This window comes from Anomaloglossus baeobatrachus, chromosome 7 (genome assembly GCF_048569485.1).
Source record: "Anomaloglossus baeobatrachus isolate aAnoBae1 chromosome 7, aAnoBae1.hap1, whole genome shotgun sequence".
NCBI classification, from domain to species: domain Eukaryota; kingdom Metazoa; phylum Chordata; class Amphibia; order Anura; family Aromobatidae; genus Anomaloglossus; species Anomaloglossus baeobatrachus.
In genome coordinates this window covers 20,048,950-20,071,218 of record NC_134359.1, presented here as the reverse complement: position 1 = coordinate 20,071,218, position 22,269 = coordinate 20,048,950, and the positions used below count along the sequence as shown (strand labels likewise).

Sequence of the window (22,269 nt, the reverse complement as noted above, 5' to 3'; positions counted from 1 at the left end):
AAGGTATTGAAGGGTTGGATGATTATGGTAAGTGAGTGGAGCACAGCAGGCCTATTCTTTTCTAGCCGTAGATTGTTTTAAAAAAAAAAAAAAAAAAAAAAAAATGGGGGTTTTTGGATTGTTCGCCCCATTGCAAATCTATACATTGATGTTTTGGATCTCTTTTTCCATCACTCGGCGGGTGTCCCGACGGTGTCGGTTATGTCTATTAGGCGAGCGGGTGTGATGGTACCAGTTTTTACCCACGACGACGGCCCTTCAATTTAGCGTCACGGATTTAGTCCTCCTTTTTGTGGGCTGGTTTTGGTCGGTAATGCGACGGTTCCTGGTTATTTCGGTGTTTGCCAGCCGTGGTACCCGGTACGAACTCTCCCAGAGTTGGGGTGTTCCAAGGCTTCAGGGGCCAGTATACATGAGCACAGTTTCAGTGGATTAGGTGACTGCAATTGAAATGCATTATGAGGGACGTTAGGACCGAGTTGGTTTTGAAATCGGTTTTTATCAGGCACGTAAGAAGATTCAGAACAGCGTACAGGGCTAATGTAAAATGATATGATTGTGATTTGTTTCTATATAAAAAAAAAAAAAAAAAAAAAAAAAAGGGGGTTTTGGGTTTTGCCAGTACCACCTTGGAGAGAAGAGGCGTTGATGGTTACGAGAATTCTCTGTTCTGACAGTGTTTTTCCTTTCAGATCTAAGTCGGCCTAGTGACTGGGTCCGAGGTTACTTCCATACATGTTGGCTGCGAGGAGAGCGGATCTTCGCCTCTTCGCCTTGGTGGTCGGTCCTTGGTTCCCTTTACAGTGGATGTAATTGGAGAGGTTGCCGGGGCTTGGCTCAGCTGTGGGTCTATCAGAGGTGATCAAGATTGTGTGAGCTCTCTTTTCTCCAACCGACTTGGTGATACACATAGGCTTCAAGTAGCTGGTCCAAGGCCGTCTAGCTAGGCCTCTTACCCTTATCTGGTCACAGAGGTACAAGTTTCCCTGTTTTCGTTCGGAGTGTTACAACGATCCGGCCGAAGGTAACCCTCTGGCCCAGGGGGCAAGGCGCTAAGGAAGAATGTGATATGGATCTCTCCTGGCGCATGTGCGATCAGGGCCTACCCAAGTTGTGCTGTTAATAAAGTGTTTATAAAAAAAAAAAAAAAAAAAAAAAAAAAAAAGGTTGTTGGTCTGGCACCGCCAGCTGGAAGGCAATATTTGGCTGTCCTTAAGCTCAGATGGGTACATCCCAAATGATGATGTTGTGGATATGGTGGTTGCGGAAATTCCTGGGACGGCTCAGGTATTTCAGTTTTTGGGTGGGGTCGCAGCTTGCTGGCGCTGTGCTGCTCCTTGGCGGAAGGGGTAGGAAAAGTGGTGGTGAAATACCCGCGCCGGACGGCCGGAAGGCGGTACATTTGCCTGAACCCCGTGATGTTGGCAAGTTAATGCCTGGTTAAAAGCTGCGACCAAATTTTATGCCAAAAGATGAGAGTGGTTTTTTCCCCATACCTCTCTCCAAAAATGGAAAATTCAAATAAAAGTATTTTAATTTATAAAAGAACGGTGTTGTGTCTTTCTAGGGGGGGGAAAATGGTGGTTGTTGGGTCCTGGCAGTCTGTGTGGTTTAGCCCTGCAGAGAAAGTGCCGGAAAACAGGCCTGAGGGGGACAGCTGACAGGAAAGATTGTGAGCAGTGGGTGTGCCACAGCTGCTGAGGGAAAAGGCGGGACATTGCCTGAGATGAAATCCCAGAGTTTGCTCAATTGGTACCCGACCCAGAGGAAGATGTCGCCCGGATGAGCCCAGCTGACCCGTGACCCAAGAAAAGAAAAGCTGCTTCCGTTCAGCCCCAGAGAAGTGCACACTAAGAGGACCAGTTTTTCGGACGGTACCATGAGTCTGAACTTGTGCACACTGGCTAAGGTATAGTGCAGAATTCCGTAGTTAGTGCGGTGTCCGCACGGTCCCATTAGTGGAAGCCAGTTAGGATAGAACGCCGAGTGCTAAAGTATAAGTATAGATTTCCTGTTATTGTTTGTACTGGTTTCCACTGAGATAGTTGAGGTGACAGTTGTAGTTTGCTCCAGCTAAATACCTCCAGTTGTGTATCATCTCCTGTTCCAAAGTACCCTTTTCTCTGTTGCCCCACAGGCCTTGTGCGTCACCTTCCCACAATAAACTAAAGTGTTTTGTCTGTGGACTCGTCTGGTACCATAACTTGCTCTGCACCACAGTGGTCCCTCGGTCATCGCTTCATGTAGCGCTTAGAGCTAGGTTACAGTTATCAAGATGGAGGCTGCAGATAGCCGCAGGGAAAATGTTTCAGTAAATGCTGAGGCTAATGTTGAAGCTGCTGCGGGCAATGGTGGGACCCTGCAAGGACCCTTCCGATGGGCACCATATTTAGTTTACTACCAGGAGCAGGTGAGTATTATAATGTACAAATGTCTGCCTGTAACACTACAGAAACTGCCCTGTCACATCCCTGTGTGTTAACCCTGTACTGTGACATCACTGTGTGCATTATCCCTGTACTGTGACATCACTGTGTGTATTATCCCTGTACTGTGACATCACTGTGTGTATTATCCCTGTACTGTGACATCACTGTGTGTATTATCCCTGTACTGTGACATCACTGTGTGTATTATCCCTGTACTGTGACATCACTGTGTGTATTATCCCTGTACTGTGACATCACTGTGTGTATTATGCCTGTACTGTGACATCACTGTGTGTATTATCCCTGTACTGTCACATCCCTGTGTGTTAACCCTGTACTGTGACATCGCTGTGTGTATTATCCCTGTACTGTCACATCCCTGTGTGTTAACCCTGTACTGTGACATCGCTGTGTGTATTATCCCTGTACTGTCACATCCCTGTGTGTTAACCCTGTACTGTGACATCACTGTGTGCATTATCCCTGTACTGTGACATCACTGTGTGTATTATCCCTGTACTGTGACATCACTGTGTGTATTATCCCTGTACTGTGACATCACTGTGTGTATTATCCCTGTACTGTGACATCACTGTGTGTATTATCCCTGTACTGTGACATCACTGTGTGTATTATGCCTGTACTGTGACATCACTGTGTGTATTATCCCTGTACTGTGACATCACTGTGTGTATTATCCCTGTACTGTGACATCACTGTGTGTATTATCCCTGTACTGTGATATCCCTGTGTGTATTATCCCTGTACTGTGACATCGCTGTGTGTATTATCCCTGTACTGTGACATCACTGTGTGTATTATCCCTGTACTGTGACATCACTGTGTGCGTTATCCCTGTACTGTGACATCACTGTGTGCGTTATCCCTGTACTGTGACATCACTGTGTGTGTTATACCTGTACTGTGACATCGCTGTGTGTATTATCCCTGTACTGTGACATCACTGTGTGCCTTATCCCTGTACAGTGACATCACTGTGTGTATTATCCCTGTACTGTGACATCGCTGTGTGCATTATCCCTGTACTGTGACATCACTGTGTGTATTATCCCTGTACTGTGACATCACTGTGTGTATTATCCCTGTACTGTGACATCACTGTGTGTATTATCCCTGTACTGTGACATCACTGTGTGCATTATTCCTGTACTGTGACATCACTGTGTGCATTATTCCTGTACTGTGACATCACTGTGTATTACCCCTGTACTGTGACATCACTGTGTGTATTACCCCTGTACTGTGGCATCATTATGTGTATTATCTCTGTACTGTGACATCGCTGTGTGCATTATCCCTGTACTGTGACATCACTGTGTGCATTATCCCTGTACTGTGACATCACTGTGTGTGTTATCCATGTACTATGACATCACTGTATGTGTTACCCCTGTACTGTGACATCATTGTGTGTATTATCCCTGTACTGTGACATCATTGTGTGTATTATCCCTGTACTGTGACATCACTGTGTGTGTTATCCATGTACTATGACATCACTGTATGTGTTACCCCTGTACTGTGACATCATTGTGTGTATTATCCCTGTACTGTGACATCACTGTGTGTATTATCCCTGTACTGTGACATCACTGTGTGTATTATCCCTGTACTGTGACATCACTGTGTGTGTTATCCATGTACTGTGACATCGCTGTGTGCATCCCTGTACTGTGACATCACTGTGTGCATTATCCCTGTACTGTGACATCACTGTGTGTGTTATCCATGTACTATGACATCACTGTATGTGTTACCCCTGTACTGTGACATCATTGTGTGTATTATCCCTGTACTGTGACATCATTGTGTGTATTATCCCTGTACTGTGACATCACTGTGTGTATTATCCCTGTACTGTGACATCACTGTGTGTATTATCCCTGTGCTGTGACATCACTATGTGTATTACCCCTGTACTGTGACATCACTGTGTGTATTATCTCTGTACTGTGACATCACTGTGTGTATTATCCCTGTACTGTGACATCGCTGTGTGTATTACCCCTGTACTGTGATATCCCTGTGTGTATTACCCCTGTACTGTGGCATCACTGTGTGTATTATCCCTGTACTGTGACATCACTGTGTGTATTATCCCTGTACTGTGACATCACTGTGTGTATTATCCCTGTACTGTGACATCACTGTGTGTATTATCCCTGTACTGTGACATCGCTGTGTGTATTATCCCTGTACTGTGACATCACTGTGTGTGTTATCCCTGTACTGTGACATCACTGTGTGTATTATCCCTGTACTGTGACATCACTGTGTGTATTATCCCTGTACTGTGACATCGCTGTGTGTATTATCCCTGTACTGTGACATCACTGTTTGTGTTATCCCTGCACTGTGACATCGCTGTGTGTATTATCCCTGTACTGTGACGTCACTGTGTGTATTATCCCTGTACTGTGACATCACTGTGTGTATTACCCCTGTGCTGTGACATCACTATGTGTATTACCCCTGTACTGTGACATCGCTGTGTGTATTATCCCTGTACTGTGTCATCACTGTGTGTATTATTCCTGAACTGTGACATCACTGTGTGTATTATCCCTGTACTGTGTCATCGCTGTGTGCATTATCCCTGTACTGTGACATCACTGTGTGTATTATCCCTGTACTGTGACATCGCTGTGTGTATTATCACTGTGCTGTGACATCACTATGTGTATTATCCCTGTACTGTGACATCGCTGTGTGTATTATCCCTGTACTGTGACATCACTGTGTGTATTATTCCTGTACTGTGACATCGCTGTGTGCATTATCCCTGTACTGTGACATCACTGTGTGTATTATTCCTGTACTGTGACATTACTGTGTGTATTATCCCTGTACTGTGACATCGCTGTGTGTATTATCCCTGTACTGTGACATCACTGTGTGTATTATCCCTGTACTGTGACATCGCTGTGTGTATTATCCCTGTACTGTGACATCACTGTGTGTATTATCCCTGTACTGTGACATCACTGTGTGTATTATCCCTGTACTGTGACATCACTGTGTGCATTATCCCTGTACTGTGACATCACTGTGTGTATTATCCCTGTACTGTGACATCGCTGTGTGCATTACCCCTGTACTGTGACATCGCTGTGTGTATTATCCCTGTATTTTGACATCGCTGTGTGTATTATCCCTGTACTGTGACATCACTGTGTGTATTATCCCTGTACTGTGACATCACTGTGTGTATTATCCCTGTGCTGTGACATCACTATGTGTATTACCCCTGTACTGTGACATCACTGTGTGTATTATCTCTGTACTGTGACATCACTGTGTGTATTATCCCTGTACTGTGACATCGCTGTGTGTATTACCCCTGTACTGTGATATCCCTGTGTGTATTACCCCTGTACTGTGACATCACTGTGTGTATTATCCCTGTACTGTGACATCACTGTGTGCATTATCCCTGTACTGTGACATCACTGTGTGCATTATCCCTGTACTGTGACATCACTGTGTGTATTATCCCTGTACTGTGACATCACTGTGTGTATTACCCCTGTACTGTGGCATCACTGTGTGTATTATCCCTGTACTGTGACATCACTGTGTGTATTATCCCTGTACTGTGACATCACTGTGTGTATTATCCCTGTACTGTGACATCACTGTGTGTATTATCCCTGTACTGTGACATCGCTGTGTGTATTATCCCTGTACTGTGACATCACTGTGTGTATTATCCCATTACTGTAACATCACTGTGTGTATTATCCCTGTACTATGACATCGCTGTGTGTATTATCCCTGTACTGTGACATCACTGTGTGTATTATCCCTGTACTGTGACATCACTGTGTGTATTACCCCTGTACTGTGACATCACTATGTGTATTACCCCTGTACTGTGACATCACTGTGTGTATTATCTCTGTACTGTGACATCACTGTGTGTATTACCCCTGTACTGTGACATCCCTGTGTGTATTACCCCTGTACTGTGACATCACTGTGTGTATTACCCCTGTACTGTGACATCACTGTGTATTATCCCTGTACTGTGACATCGCTGTGTGTATTACCCCTGTACTGTGACATCACTGTGTATTATCCCTGTACTGTGACATCGCTGTGTGTATTATCCCTGTACTGTGACATCACTGTGTGTATTATCCCTGTACTGTGACATCGCTGTGTGTATTATCCCTGTACTGTGACATCACTGTGTGTATTACCCCTGTACTGTGACATCACTGTGTGTATTATCCCTGTACTGTGACATCACTGTGTGTATTACCCCTGTACTGTGACATCACTGTGTGTATTACCCCTGTACTGTGACATCACTGTGTGTATTATCCCTGTACTGTGACATCACTGTGTGTATTATCCCTGTACTGTGACATCACTGTGTGTATTATCCCTGTACTGTGACATCACTGTGTGTATTACCCCTGTACTGTGACATCACTGTGTGTATTATCCCTGTACTGTGACATCACTGTGTGTATTATCCCTGTACTGTGACATCACTGTGTGCATTATCCCTGTACTGTGACATCACTGTGTGTATTATCCCTGTACTGTGACATCACTGTGTGTATTATCCCTGTACTGTGACATCACTGTGTGTATTATCCCTGTACTGTGACATCACTGTGTGTATTATCCCTGTACTGTGACATCACTGTGTGCATTATCCCTGTACTGTGACATCACTGTGTGTATTATTCCTGTACTGTGACATCGCTGTGTGCATTATCCCTGTACTGTGACATCGCTGTGTGTATTATCCCTGTACTGTGACATCACTGTGTGTATTACCCCTGTACTGTGACATCGCTGTGTGTACTATCCCTGTACTGTGACATCACTGTGTGTATTATCCCTGTACTGTGACATCGCTGTGTATTATCCCTGTACTGTGACATCACTGTGTGTATTATCCCTGTACTGTGACATCACTGTGTGCATTATCCCTGTACTGTGACATCGCTGTGTGTATTATCCCTGTACTGTGACATCACTGTGTGCATTATCCCTGTACTGTGACATCACTGTGTGTATTACCCCTGTACTGTGACATCACTGTGTGCAATATCCCTGTACTGTGACCTCACTGTGTGTATTATCCCTGTACTGTGACACCACTGTGTGTATTATCCCTGTACTGTGACATCACTGTGTGTATGTATTATCCCTGTATTGTGACTTCACTGTGTGTATTATCCCTGTACTGTGACATCACTGTGTGCATTATCCCTGTACTGTGACATCACTGTGTGCATTATCCCTGTACTGTGACATCACTGTGTGTATTATCCCTGTACTGTGACATCACTGTGTGTATTATCCCTGTACTGTGACATCACTGTGTGTATTATCCCTGTACTGTGACATCACTGTGTGTATTATCCCTGTACTGTGACATCACTGTGTGTATTATCCCTGTACTGTGACATCACTGTGTGTATGTATTATCCCTGTACTGTGACTTCACTGTGTGTATTATCCCTGTACTGTGACATCACTGTGTGTATTATCCCTGTACTGTGACATCACTGTGTGTATGTATTATCCCTGTACTGTGACATCACTGTGTGTATTATCCCTGTACTGTGACATCACTGTGTGTATTATCCCTGTGCTGTGACATCACTATGTGTATTACCCCTGTACTGTGACATCACTGTGTGTATTATCTCTGTACTGTGACATCACTGTGTGTATTATCCCTGTACTGTGACATCGCTGTGTGTATTACCCCTGTACTGTGATATCCCTGTGTGTATTACCCCTGTACTGTGACATCACTGTGTGTATTATCCCTGTACTGTGACATCACTGTGTGCATTATCCCTGTACTGTGACATCACTGTGTGTATTATCCCTGTACTGTGACATCACTGTGTGTATTATCCCTGTACTGTGACTTCACTGTGTGTATTACCCCTGTACTGTGACATCACTGTGTGTATTATCCCTGTACTGTGACATCACTGTGTGTATTATCCCTGTACTGTGACTTCACTGTGTGTATTACCCCTGTACTGTGACATCACTGTGTGTATTATCCCTGTACTGTGACATCACTGTGTGTATTATCCCTGTACTGTGACATCACTGTGTGTATTATCCCTGTACTGTGACTTCACTGTGTGTATTACCCCTGTACTGTGACTTCACTGTGTGTATTATCCCTGTGCTGTGCAGTGATTTATTATGGTACCTAAGGCTAGAAAGAAGGTCATAATCGTTACTATTATATGGGAGAGACATGTTTGTGTGTGTGTGTGTGTGTGTGGTGAGGGGCACGAAGGAGGACATCGCTACTTTAGGCCAAGTTCACATACTGCAGATTTTTTTGGGGATTTGCAGTGTGAACCCACTGGTCTTGGTGCAGTGGACTTTGCTCAGTAACAGGACGGTGCTCGTATATTCAGACTCAATGTGGTGATAATGTTTGGTAATGGTGTAGCGGCATTGTTTGCAATGTATAGTAGTATTATTGGTCTTGGTATGGTGGGTGCTGTTCAGTAACACTATATAGTATGTGTTATTTGGTAATTGATGACTATTTTGTCGCAGCATTACTCAGCGAGCGTTAGGCTCTGCGGTGCTCAGCGAGCATCAGGCTCTGCGGTGCTCAGTGAGCGTCAGGCCCTGAGGTGCTCAGTGAGCGTCAGCAGGGCCGGCTCCAGGTTTTTGTGGGCCCCGGGCGAAAGAGTCCCAGTGGGCCCCATCCACACGCAGACACACATACGTACACATACATATACATATTTAACGACAAACTCACAAAAATACATATAGAACTGACACATCTATACAGTCATATACACTGACATACATAGATACACATCATACATGCATACAGACAGACACACACAGCTCTGCTGGATACATACATACAGACACAGCGCTGCTACATACATACACACATAGCTCTGCTATATACATACACACATAGCTCTGCCACATACATACACACATAGCTCTGCTATATACATACACACCTAGCTCTGCTATATACATACACACATAGCTCTGCTACATACATACACACATAGCTCTGCTACATACATACACACATAGCTCTGCTATATACATACACACATAGCTCTGCTATATACATACACACCTAGCTCTGCTATATACATACACACCTAGCTCTGCTATATACATACACACCTAGCTCTGCTATATACATACACACATAGCTCTGCTACATACATACACACATAGCTCTGCTATATACATACACACATAGCTCTGCTATATACATACACACATAGCTCTGCTATATACATACACACATAGCTCTGCTATATACATACACACATAGCTCTGCTATATACATACACACATAGCTCTGCTATATACATACACACATGGCTCTGCTATATACATACACACATAGCTCTGCTATATACATACACACATGGCTCTGCTATATACATACACACATAGCTCTGCTATATACATACACACATAGCTCTGCTATATACATACACACATAGCTCTGCTATATACATACACACATGGCTCTGCTATATACATACACACATAGCTCTGCTATATACATACACACCTAGCTCTGCTATATACATACACACATAGCTCTGCTATGTACATGCACACATAGCTCTGCTATATACATACACACATAGCTCTGCTATATACATACACACCTAGCTCTGCTATATACATACACACCTAGCTCTGCTATATACATACACACCTAGCTCTGCTATATACATACACACATAGCTCTGCTATATACATACACACATAGCTCTGCTACATACATACACACATAGCTCTGCTATATACATACACACATAGCTCTGCTATATACATACACACATAGCTCTGCTATATACATACACACATAGCTCTGCTATATACATACACACATAGCTCTGCTATATACATACACACATGGCTCTGCTATATACATACACACATGGCTCTGCTATATACATACACACATGGCTCTGCTATATACATACACACATGGCTCTGCTATATACATACACACATGGCTCTGCTATATACATACACACATGGCTCTGCTATATACATACACACATGGCTCTGCTATATACATACACACATGGCTCTGCTATATACATACACACATGGCTCTGCTATATACATACACACATGGCTCTGCTATATACATACACACATGGCTCTGCTATATACATACACACATGGCTCTGCTATATACATACACACATGGCTCTGCTATATACATACACACATGGCTCTGCTATATACATACACACATGGCTCTGCTATATACATACACACATGGCTCTGCTATATACATACACACATGGCTCTGCTATATACATACACACATGGCTCTGCTATATACATACACACATGGCTCTGCTATATACATACACACATGGCTCTGCTATATACATACACACATGGCTCTGCTATATACATACACACATGGCTCTGCTATATACATACACACATGGCTCTGCTATATACATACACACATGGCTCTGCTATATACATACACACATGGCTCTGCTATATACATACACACATGGCTCTGCTATATACATACACACATGGCTCTGCTATATACATACACACATGGCTCTGCTATATACATACACACATGGCTCTGCTATATACATACACACATGGCTCTGCTATATACATACACACATGGCTCTGCTATATACATACACACATGGCTCTGCTATATACATACACACATGGCTCTGCTATATACATACACACATGGCTCTGCTATATACATACACACATAGCTCTGCTATATACATACACACATAGCTCTGCTATATACATACACACATGGCTCTGCTATATACATACACACCTAGCTCTGCTATATACATACACACATGGCTCTGCTATATACATACACACATGGCTCTGCTATATACATACACACATGGCTCTGCTATATACATACACACATGGCTCTGCTATATACATACACACCTAGCTCTGCTATATACATACACACATGGCTCTGCTATATACATACACACATGGCTCTGCTATATACATACACACATGGCTCTGCTATATACATACACACATGGCTCTGCTATATACATACACACATGGCTCTGCTATATACATACACACATGGCTCTGCTATATACATACACACATGGCTCTGCTATATACATACACACATAGCTCTGCTATATACATACACACCTAGCTCTGCTATATACATACACACATGGCTCTGCTATATACATACACACATGGCTCTGCTATATACATACACACATAGCTCTGCTATATACATACACACCTAGCTCTGCTATATACATACACACCTAGCTCTGCTATATACATACACACATGGCTCTGCTATATACATACACACATGGCTCTGCTATATACATACACACATGGCTCTGCTATATACATACACACATAGCTCTGCTATATACATACACACATGGCTCTGCTATATACATACACACATGGCTCTGCTATATACATACACACATGGCTCTGCTATATACATACACACCTAGCTCTGCTATATACATACACACCTAGCTCTGCTATATACATACACACATGGCTCTGCTATATACATACACACATGGCTCTGCTATATACATACACACATGGCTCTGCTATATACATACACACCTAGCTCTGCTATATACATACACACATGGCTCTGCTATATACATACACACATGGCTCTGCTATATACATACACACCTAGCTCTGCTATATACATACACACCTAGCTCTGCTATATACATACACACATAGCTCTGCTATATACATACACACCTAGCTCTGCTATATACATACACACCTAGCTCTGCTATATACATACACACCTAGCTCTGCTACATACAGACAGAGACAGACACGCGCGGCTCCGGGGGGGGCATAAATCGGGGTTGGGGAGGGCACATACCGCTCAGGTCACGGAGGAGAAGGGGCCCACACAGCGCCGGAGGGACACGCTGTGCTGGGGGTCGCTGGCTGGCACTGCAACTCTCATCTGTGGGATGAGCAGGACGCCGGTCTGTAGCTCCGCCCACAGATGAAGTTCAAACCAGGAAGTCTGCGCGCCTTAAAGAGACGGCGCCGCAGATTCCTGCCGAGGACTGCGGTTCCCCGGAACTCGGCCCGGGGAACCGCAGAACTAAGGAGAGTGGGCCCCGGCCAAGGTGCACCAGAGCTGACGAGGCCGAGTGGGCCCCCCCCGGCTCTCCAGGGCCCCGGCATTTGCCCGGGTATGCCGGGTGCTGACGCCGGCCCTGAGCGTCAGGCCCTGCGGTGCTCAGCGAGCATCAGGCCCTGCGGTGCTCAGCGAGCGTCAGGCCCTGCGGTGCTCAGCGAGCGTCAGACTCTGCGGTGCTCAGTGCATCGCACACAGTTACAAGACAGCAGCACAGGCACACAGCACTGCCTAAACTGGTGCTCTACAGACGGGGCCGCGCCCAGCAATAGTCTACTTACTGGACTGGTAGATGTAGAGCCTGGCTAGGATAAAGATTAATTCATAATGTGTATATGCGTCCCCAGTCACTTTTATGCCCCCCACTGGCTCCCCAGTAACTTGTATCACCCCCAGTAACATATATGCTGTTTATTCTATTAATATTTTCTTGTTTTTTTTTATTCGGGGGGGGGGGGGGGGGGCGCCCATTCAGACTTTTTCTATGGGGCCCCATGATTTCTATGTACGCCCCTACATACAGAATAAATATTTTCAGAAAGTTACTTACCGCTGACGTCTCTTTTGCTTAGTTATTTTCTCTTTGTTTCTTCGCCATCTGGTCATACCTTTATATTGCCAACTTCCAGCCACGACTCTTTTTGTCACACTGATCACCGCAGCCCTGAAAATAGCAAGGTCAAATATATTGTATGTACATACATTTACTGCCAGAATAAAAAAGCCCCCCCACTGTGCCCCTGAATATAAATATGTACCAGACTATATATTATACAATTTGCCATGCACCATTCACAATATACAGTGATAAATAAACCAGCACTGCGCCCCCTGTTGTGTCCCATGAATGGGAACAACCTGTTGTATATAATCCTTGCATTGCATATTTTTCCTCCTATCAGGAAATTCCTTTATTGTTACTAGGTAGATTAGACTGTATGAAGTTTGTCCCTATGTACCTCCCTTAGTTGGTTTCTGTATAGAATGCTCCTCCCTTCTCCTTCAGTTTAGTCTAGAGGAACCATTGCTGAAGAGACATGTCTGCAACCCTGTACAGATTATTCCTTTTCACCTGCCTTTACTTTGTACTTAATACAAGATTCTAGAAGGAAACTACAGCGTTTCTCCTGGTCTTTCTACAAGTCATCGTTGGGCTGAGTTAACACTATCTGTGGAAGCCGGTAGTGTGAGTACAATCATACAGTTATCTAAGGGACTGATAATTAGAGCGGTTGGATTCATTGCTACCAGGAAGAGACTGAATAGTGAAAAGGACTAGCTGTGACCGGGATTAGTATACATATATCAGTAAAGAACCTGTTTCCAGGAGTGCTATACTGCATACAATCCAGAGAAAGGATTACTCCAAGGGGCTGATAACAAGCCACAGCATAAAACCTATAGCAGCTTCAGACAAAGTGCACTGTAAAGTATTAACCTGTTATCAGAACTGTGTGCAGCTATAAACCTAGAATCACCCATAAGCTAATTGTAAATTGCAGCCAGAGACTCTGCAAATACATTCTGCAAACACAGACTGCTGGCTGCAGAGATTGCAACATTGTATTGGTTTCCCTGACAACCAGTGCAGGCAGCATTCACCCTTCCTGATGGAGGTAAAGAGAGCCCTCTCACTACCTGCTTTAAAGCAACAAGAGGAAGACAGGGACTCACACTTACATTACAGTGAAAGATCTAAGCGGTTGACCAAACCAACATGGAAGGTTAAAGAGAACCTAGAAACAGCCAGAAGTGAACTGTTTACCCAGACAGCATTAGGCTAGGTTCGCACACTGCGTCTTTTTGACGCTGCGTTTTTGGCCGCTAAAAACGCACAAAAACGCACCTGCGTCGAAAAAACACATTAAAAAACGCATGCGTTTTTGCCGCGATTTGGTGCGTTTTTGGCTGTGTTTTGCTGCGTTTTTGATCTCTGCGTTTTGCCAATGCATTGCATGGGGGGAAAACGCAGAAAAACACAGGAAAGAACTGACATGTCCATTTTTTTTTTTAACTCAAAAACGCAGGTAAAAAAAACAGATGTGTGCGGATAGCAAAAATGAAAACTCATAGACTTTGCTGGGGATGCAAAGTCCTACAGTTTTGAGGCCAAAAACGCACCCGAAAAACGTGCAAAAACGCCGCGAAAAACGCACTGTGCGCACATAGCCTTATTGTGGCAAAGAGTGCAAAAACAAGTGACTGCTTTATCTGCGCCTGGTGCTCATGAGCTACCACCAGAGGGAGCCCTGGAACAACTATACTCAGCATACCGGTCTTACAAAGAGATTTGTAAAAAATATTCCTCTACCCTGCTGAGATCAAATACGTCCAATTCTCAAAAAGAACTACAGGAATTCCAACAGCCTAATGCTGAACGAGACCGCACCGTGCGCGACATTGTGAGCGAGACTGAAGCAAAAATTGCGCAAATGTCAAGAGCGGCATCTTACAAATCCAGGTCCATTAAGAGCTCAAGGCACTCACTGAAATCAGGCTCATCAAGGTACTCAACCCTCAGCGAGCAGCTCATAAAGGCGCACGCTAAAGCAGAAACAACAAAGGTACACACCATCTTCGCCCAGAGAGAAGCAGAGATGAAAGCAGAATCTGCACGCAAGGAAGCAGAGACAATTGCAGAATCTGCACACAAGGAAGCAGAGATGAAAGCAGAATCTGCACGCAAGGAAGCAGAGATGAAAGCAGAATCTGCACGCAAGGAAGCAGGGATGAAAGCAGAATCTGCACGCAAGGAAGCAGGGATGAAAGCAGAATCTGCACGCAAGGAAGCAGAAATTGAAGCCCTTCAGAAGGAATGTGAACATGTGACGGCCATGGCAAGGCTAAAAGTCTTTGAGCAAGCTCTGGGTGGGAGCCAAGAAGGCAGCGCCAGTTTGTGTGATCTCGACACAGAAGACTCACTTAAGCGTACAAGAGATTACGTGCTGAGCCAAGCCGATGAACTGCCAACTGCCATCAACATTCCCGTCAGTGCTAACACTTCTCCAGAGCCTCAAGACACTGATCCACCTACAGCTTCCAGCCTTCCAGGTCAGTCCAATGCACCTCAGGCTTTCAAGCCTGAACCAGCTTCATATTCCAATGCACAGCCACACCCTGCACATCAGCAACCTCCGTATGCCCATGTCTACATGCAACCTAACATGCCGGCAAGGCGCTACTCTCCCAACAACTATGTAGTTCCAGCCCCGTATACAACAGAGATTGTACACACCAAACCGATCACTGGTCTAAACGCCTACGCCACTCCATACTTTCCCATGTTCCCGAACCAAGAAGCTGCGAATCACGCAACCAGCACCACGCAGTCAGCAAATGTGCCCCCAATGTCGGAAAGATCAGACATGTCCGACTTTGCGAGGTACATGATCCGCCGAGAACTCACCAACACCGGTCTCACAAAGTTTGACGACCAGCCTGAAACCTACAGAGGGTGGAAGTGTGCCTTCAAAACCGCAACGCGTGACCTCGGCATTACAGCTGCTGAAGAGCTGGACTTGCTAATCAGGTGGCTAGGGCCACGGTCTACTGAGAGAATCAAGAGACTCAGATCCGTCTACATCAGCGACCCAACAACTGGTCTCGCAACCGCATGGGATAGACTAGAGAAAGGCTTCGGCAGTCCTGAAGCAATTGAAGATGCATTGCTGAAACAACTATACGACCTTCCCAAAATATCTGGCAAGGATGCTTCAAAGTACCAGGAACTCAGCGACCTGCTGTCTGAGCTCCAGCTGGCCAAAACAGACACACACACCTACCTGGCCTCAGGTACCTGGACACCGCTCGTGGGGTGACACCCATAGTCGCCAAGTTACCTTACAACGTGCAGGAAAGGTGGACTACGGTAGGAACAAACTATAAAAAAGAGCACCAAGTCTCCTTCCCTCCATTCTCCTACTTTTGCGAGTTCATCAACGGCATCGCGGAACGTAAGGCAGACCCCAGCTTCACCTGTGGAGAACCCACCGGCTCCACTTCACCAGCTCCCAGATATGAGAGCCCTCATCAAAATGACAGAAAATGTAGGGGCCCAGTATCAGTCAAAAAGACCGATGTTCTACCACCTACACCGTCAGCACCAGACAATGGCACTGAAGGCGGGAAGGCGGAAAATCCAAACCGCCAATGTCCTATTCACAAACTGCCACATCCTCTGAAGAAGTGCATTGGCTTCAGGAAGAAACCCCTTCAAGAACGAAAGGAACTCTTGAAAAGGTTTGGGGTATGTTTCAGGTGTTGTGCCTCTACAGAACACCTTGCCAAGGACTGTAAGGTTACAATTAAGTGCATGGAGTGTGACAGCACAGATCACGTACAAGCGCTGCACCCATCTCAGCCTGACCCTGCACCTACACCTTCTCCTACCACAAGTCATGGCGGGGAGAGTACAGGCCAAGCTGCAAACCACCTCACAGTATCCTCCTCGTGCACCGCAGTCTGCGGAGAAGATCTCTGGGATAAGCCTTGTGCGAAAATATGCCTAGTAAGGGTATATCCCAAAGGTCACCCAGAAAGGGCCGTGAAGGTGTACAGCATCCTGGACGACCAGAGTAACAGGTCACTTGGCAGGTCTGAACTCTTCGACTTGTTCGGCTTAAAAGGAAGTGCCTAACCTTATACACTAGGTACTTGCAGCGGCATCTCAGAAGCTTGCGGAAGAAGAGCCAGTGGTCTCGTGGTAACATCTCTTGAAAATACCGTAGAGATACCTCTACCGACACTTGTCGAGTGCAACCAGATACCGGCTAACCGGGAAGAGATTCTAACACCAGAGGCAGCTCTTCACCACCCTCACCTGAGAACTATCGCCAGCAAGATCCCACCCTTTGATCATAGTGCAAAAATCCTGATTCTGATTGGAAGGGACATCCTCCGGCTACACAAAGTACGCCAACACATCAACGGGCCACACGATGCGCCATTCACTCAGCGCTACGACTTAGGCTGGGTGATCATAGGAAACGTCTGCGTAAGCAAAATGAAGAGTCCCGACGCGATCTCCTCCTACGAGACGCACATCCTCCCAAACTGTCGCGGCACTCACTTTCAACCATGTCCGCATCACTACGGGGTGAAAGAGAGGCTGAGCGACACCATGTGGCGACAGCAGCCTCCTGACTGCGCGGACGCATATCATCTCTGGGATGACGACTTCGGGTCAACAGCGTTCGAGTCTACAAACGAAGACAACAAGTTGGCCCTGATGAGAGAAGACAAAGAATTCATAAAGATTATGGATAAAGAGTTCTCTCAAAATGACTCTAAAGGCTGCTTTACATGGTACGACCGATTGTGCAATTTCACAATCGATTGTACCCGCCCACGTCCTTTTTGCGTCACGGGCAAATCGCTGCCCGTGTCGCACAAAGTCAGTAACCCCCGTCACACATACTTACCTCTCGTGCGACCTCGCTGTGGGCGGCGAACGTCCACTTCCTGGAGTGGGAGGGACGTTTGGCGTCACAGCAACGTCACACGGCCGCCTGCCAATGGAAGCGGAGGGGCGGAGATGAGCGGGACGTAAACATCCCGCCCACCTCCTTCCTTCACATAGCCGGCTGCGGCCGGGTGACGCAGGTGAGCTGCTGTTCATCGTTCCCGGGGTGTCACACGGAGCGGCGTGTGCTACCCCGGAAACGATGAACTACTAAATTAAACGATATTATGGAACCTAGCGAGCAGTACACGACTCACGATTTGTGAGCGATACTGCGTCGCTAGGAGGTGTCACACAGGCCGGCATCGCCAGCGATGCCGGATGTGCGTCACAAAAACCGTGACCCCGACGATCTATCACACAATAGATTGTCTGGTGTAAAGCAGCCTTAACAGTTCGGTAGCCCCATTACCCTTTCGGTCTCCAAGGCCAAGGTTGCCAAACAACTCCCAGAAAGCAACCGCAAGGTTCTCCTCTCTAAAATGCACCTGGATAAGACAACCAGAGATGGAGAAAGACTTTGTCGAGTTTACGTGCAATATCCTCGACAGAGATCATGCCGAACAGTGGCACCACATTCCCAACAAACAAAACTCAGCTGACCGAGGAATGAGACTTACTGCAGCGGCCAAACTCGGCGACATGTGGCTGACACCTCCAAGTATCTTATACGAGGAGACCTGCGATAACTACGCTGGCAACATGTACGAGCTGGTGGAACCAGAATCCGACAAGGAAATTAGACCGGTCGTCTCCGCTCGCTACACTTCAGTGACATCAAAACAGAAGTTGAGACCTCATCGCTTCGAGCGCTTCTCAAGTTGGTCATCTGCGGTACGAGCCATAGCTCGTCTTATTCACATCGCTCACTGTTTCACCGACTACAAGTCTTCAACGTGTCACGGCTGGCACATGTGTGTGATTCGTCCAGTCACCGAACTCGTGCTACCTTTACCAAAGGAGGACGTTACATGAACTAACTTTGTCGTTGGACACTGCCACGGCGGGGAGCGTACCTTTCCTTACCCCTGCTGTACGGAGACAGAACTGTCCGTGTCCAATTGAACCTTGAACTTTTACTTTGGATTAAAACCTTACCGTTGGATTATTGGGTTGGAGGAAGAGTTGGCATGTTTGCGGCATCCCCAATCTGAAGATGGGTTTGTTGAACTTGGATTCATTTTTTACATTTTTCTACTTTTACATTTTTACGCAAGGACAATGCGTCATCAACAAAGCATGGACTTGAATTCAGTGCATTACTGTTGCGTATTTTGTGTTTGTCTCTTTTCTCGTTACAGGTTTCGTGACATCGAGGGACAGGATCGACTCCTTACGTCGTAGAAGGACTTGTGAAATCATATGATTTCAGACGGGGAGTGTTGTGTCCCATGAATGGGAACAACCTGTTGTATATAATTCTTGCATTGCATATTTTTCCTCCTATCAGGAAATTCCTTATTGTTACTAGGTAGATTAGACTGTATGAAGTTTGTCCCTATGTACCTCCCTTAGTTGGCTTCTGTATAGAAAGCTCCTCCCTTCTCCTTCAGTTTAGTAGAGGAACCATTGCTGAAGAGACATGTCTAAAACCCTGTACAGATTATTCCTTTTCACCTGCCTTTACTTTGTACTTAATACAAGATTCTAGAAGAAAACTACAGCGTTTCTCTTTGTCTTTCTACAAGTCATTGTTGGGCTGAGTTAACACTATCTGTGGAAGCCGGTAGAGTGAGTAAAATCATACAGTTATCTAAGGGACTGATAATTAGAGCGGTTGGATTCATTGCTACCAGGAAGAGACAGAATACCCCCCCCTTTAACTATAATTTCTGCCACCCAATAAATATAAATGAATCAGTCTTTGTGACTCTCCCCCCCCCAATTAATTTTAAGGCTATGTGCACGCACACATTGTGATTTTGTAGTGGAAAATACACGGCGTTTTACTGTTCCATGCAAAAGGCATGTTTTACACAGTGTTCTTCCTGCCAACACATCAGGATTTGCAGCACAATTTTATGCTGAAAATCCTGAACATGTGTATATAGTGTCATGTATTCTCCCCCCACAATTTATCATAAGCCCCTGATACTTTCATAATGAATTGTGGGGGGGACACACAACCTGGGCCATATAATGAATTGTGGGGAGGACACTAAAGGCCATATAATAATTGGTTGGTGGAGAGGATGCTATGAGGGCTATACAATGATTTGTAGGGTGGTGGATGCTATGAGGGCCATATAATGAATTGTGGGGTGCGGAGGATGGTATAATGAATTTTAGTGTTGGTAGGAGGCTATCAGGGCCATATCATGAATTGTAGGGTGGAGGGAATGCTATGAGGGCCATATAATGAATTGTCAGCGTGGGAAGGAATGCTGTGAGGGCCATATAATGAATTGTGGGGTGGGTAGGAGGTTATCAGAGCCATATCATGACTTGTGGGGTGAGGAGGACCCTATGAGGACCATGTGATGAATTGTGGGGTTTGGGAGGATGCTATCAGGGCCACGTAATGAATTGTGGAGAGGAAGCTATGAGAAACTTAGCAACCTCCCCCACCATCAAATTTATTTTAAAGGGAACCTGTCAGGTCCTCCATGCCCACTAGCAGCATTCACATCTGTATGTCAAAATGCCCTACCTATTCAGCCCTGTATAATGTTATTCACTAAAATGAATGTTTAAAAAAGGGATTTATAAAGTGTGCTGTTCCTATGCTAATTAAGGCCTTGATTAGATGAAGAGGCGTTAGTTCCCCAGACTAGTCGGCCCTCTTTCCATATATAAAGTGCGCTGTTTCTACGTTAATTACTAATTAGGACCTTGACTAGTCAATAGGGTGTTGTTTCCTCAGACTAGTCGGCCCTCTTTCCATGTTGTCACACCCCTGTGGGCATAATAACATGATTTCCACAAGCCGGCATCACCACTAGCCCCTGTAAATTTTGCACATGTGTGTGGCGGTGTTCACTCACGTTGAATCTTATCTGAAGTCGGTTGTACACGTCCTGGCTTCAGTGAGGTGCACTGAGGATGATCAGAAGAACAGCTGGGAAGTGCTCCTCTCTGAAGCCCGGACGTGTACAACAGACTTTAGATGAGGCTCAATGTGAGTGAAGACAGCCTCGCGCTTGCACATAGTTTCCAGGGGCTGGCGGTGACGCTGACTCGTGGAAATCACGTTATCATGCCCACAGGGATGTGATCACATGGAAAGAGGGCCGACTAGTCTGGGGAACTAACGCCTCTTCATCTAATCAAGGCCTTAATTAGCATAGGAACAGCACACTTTATAAATCCCTTTTTTAAACATTCATTTTAGCGAAAAGCATTACAAAAGGCTGATTAGGCAGGGAATTTTCATGTACAGATATGAATGCTGTTGGAGGGCATAGGGAGACCTGTCAGGTTGCCTTGAAATTCACATATAATGTCCTCCCCCCCAAATTCATCATAAGGCCCTGAAGCTTGTCTTCTGATCCCAATCCTGCCCCTCCTTATTGTCCACTCTTCAGTCTATTGAATAAAAAAGGCACCCCTCACTTCTCCGTATGGGCCCCCACAACACCGCTTCTTCTCCTGACGGGTACTTTTCAAATGATACAGGCGCGCACATGCAGCGTACTGACGTCATCAGGGTGTGTGCGCCTGTGTCACAGAGAAAGGACCGGGCAGGGAGCAGAGGACAGGTTTCTGATTTCTGTTGGCTGCATTGTGCAGAGCTGCGGGATCACTCCCTGCCAAGCATGCTGCATGTGATGAGGGAAATCTGGCCAGCGGCCCCCCGGAGCCTCGAGGTCTGGACAACGAACCAGATTGCCCTCATTACTAACCATCCAGCAAGGGCCCCCTTAACCTCCGTGCCCTGGTGCAGCGGTGGTATGTTTGTCATTGGAATGGAGTTTTGTGTCTTCTCTGTTAGGGTTCACTCTTTCCCCATTAGGACCCTGCGGAGATCTTTTCTTTTCAGCTGCTAATCATTATCTCTCACCCTTTGTGTCTTTATATACCTGCACTTTCCCTTGGTAAGTTGCTGGTGACAGAGTTAAGGTTCTATATGTTCCTGATTATAAGCAGTCGGTTTGTAATCATCTAGAGAAATGTTGTTATTTGTTCCTGTTCTTCTCCCTAAAGCCTGCTTTACACGGGACGTCCGATTGTGCGATTTC

The 22,269-nt window shown here is 45.6% G+C and overlaps 1 protein-coding gene across 1 annotated transcript in view; it reads left to right on the top strand.

Moving 5' to 3' along the window:
* The first annotated feature begins 1,737 nt into the window (after positions 1 to 1,737).
* LOC142244973 (autophagy-related protein 9A-like) overlaps positions 1,738 to 22,269 on the top strand; it is a 137,709-nt gene continuing 117,177 nt past the window's right edge. The window contains exon 1 of the mRNA XM_075317123.1: positions 1,738 to 1,909. The gene's annotated coding sequence lies outside the window, so the exon portion shown is untranslated. The remainder of the gene's footprint in view (positions 1,910 to 22,269) is intronic.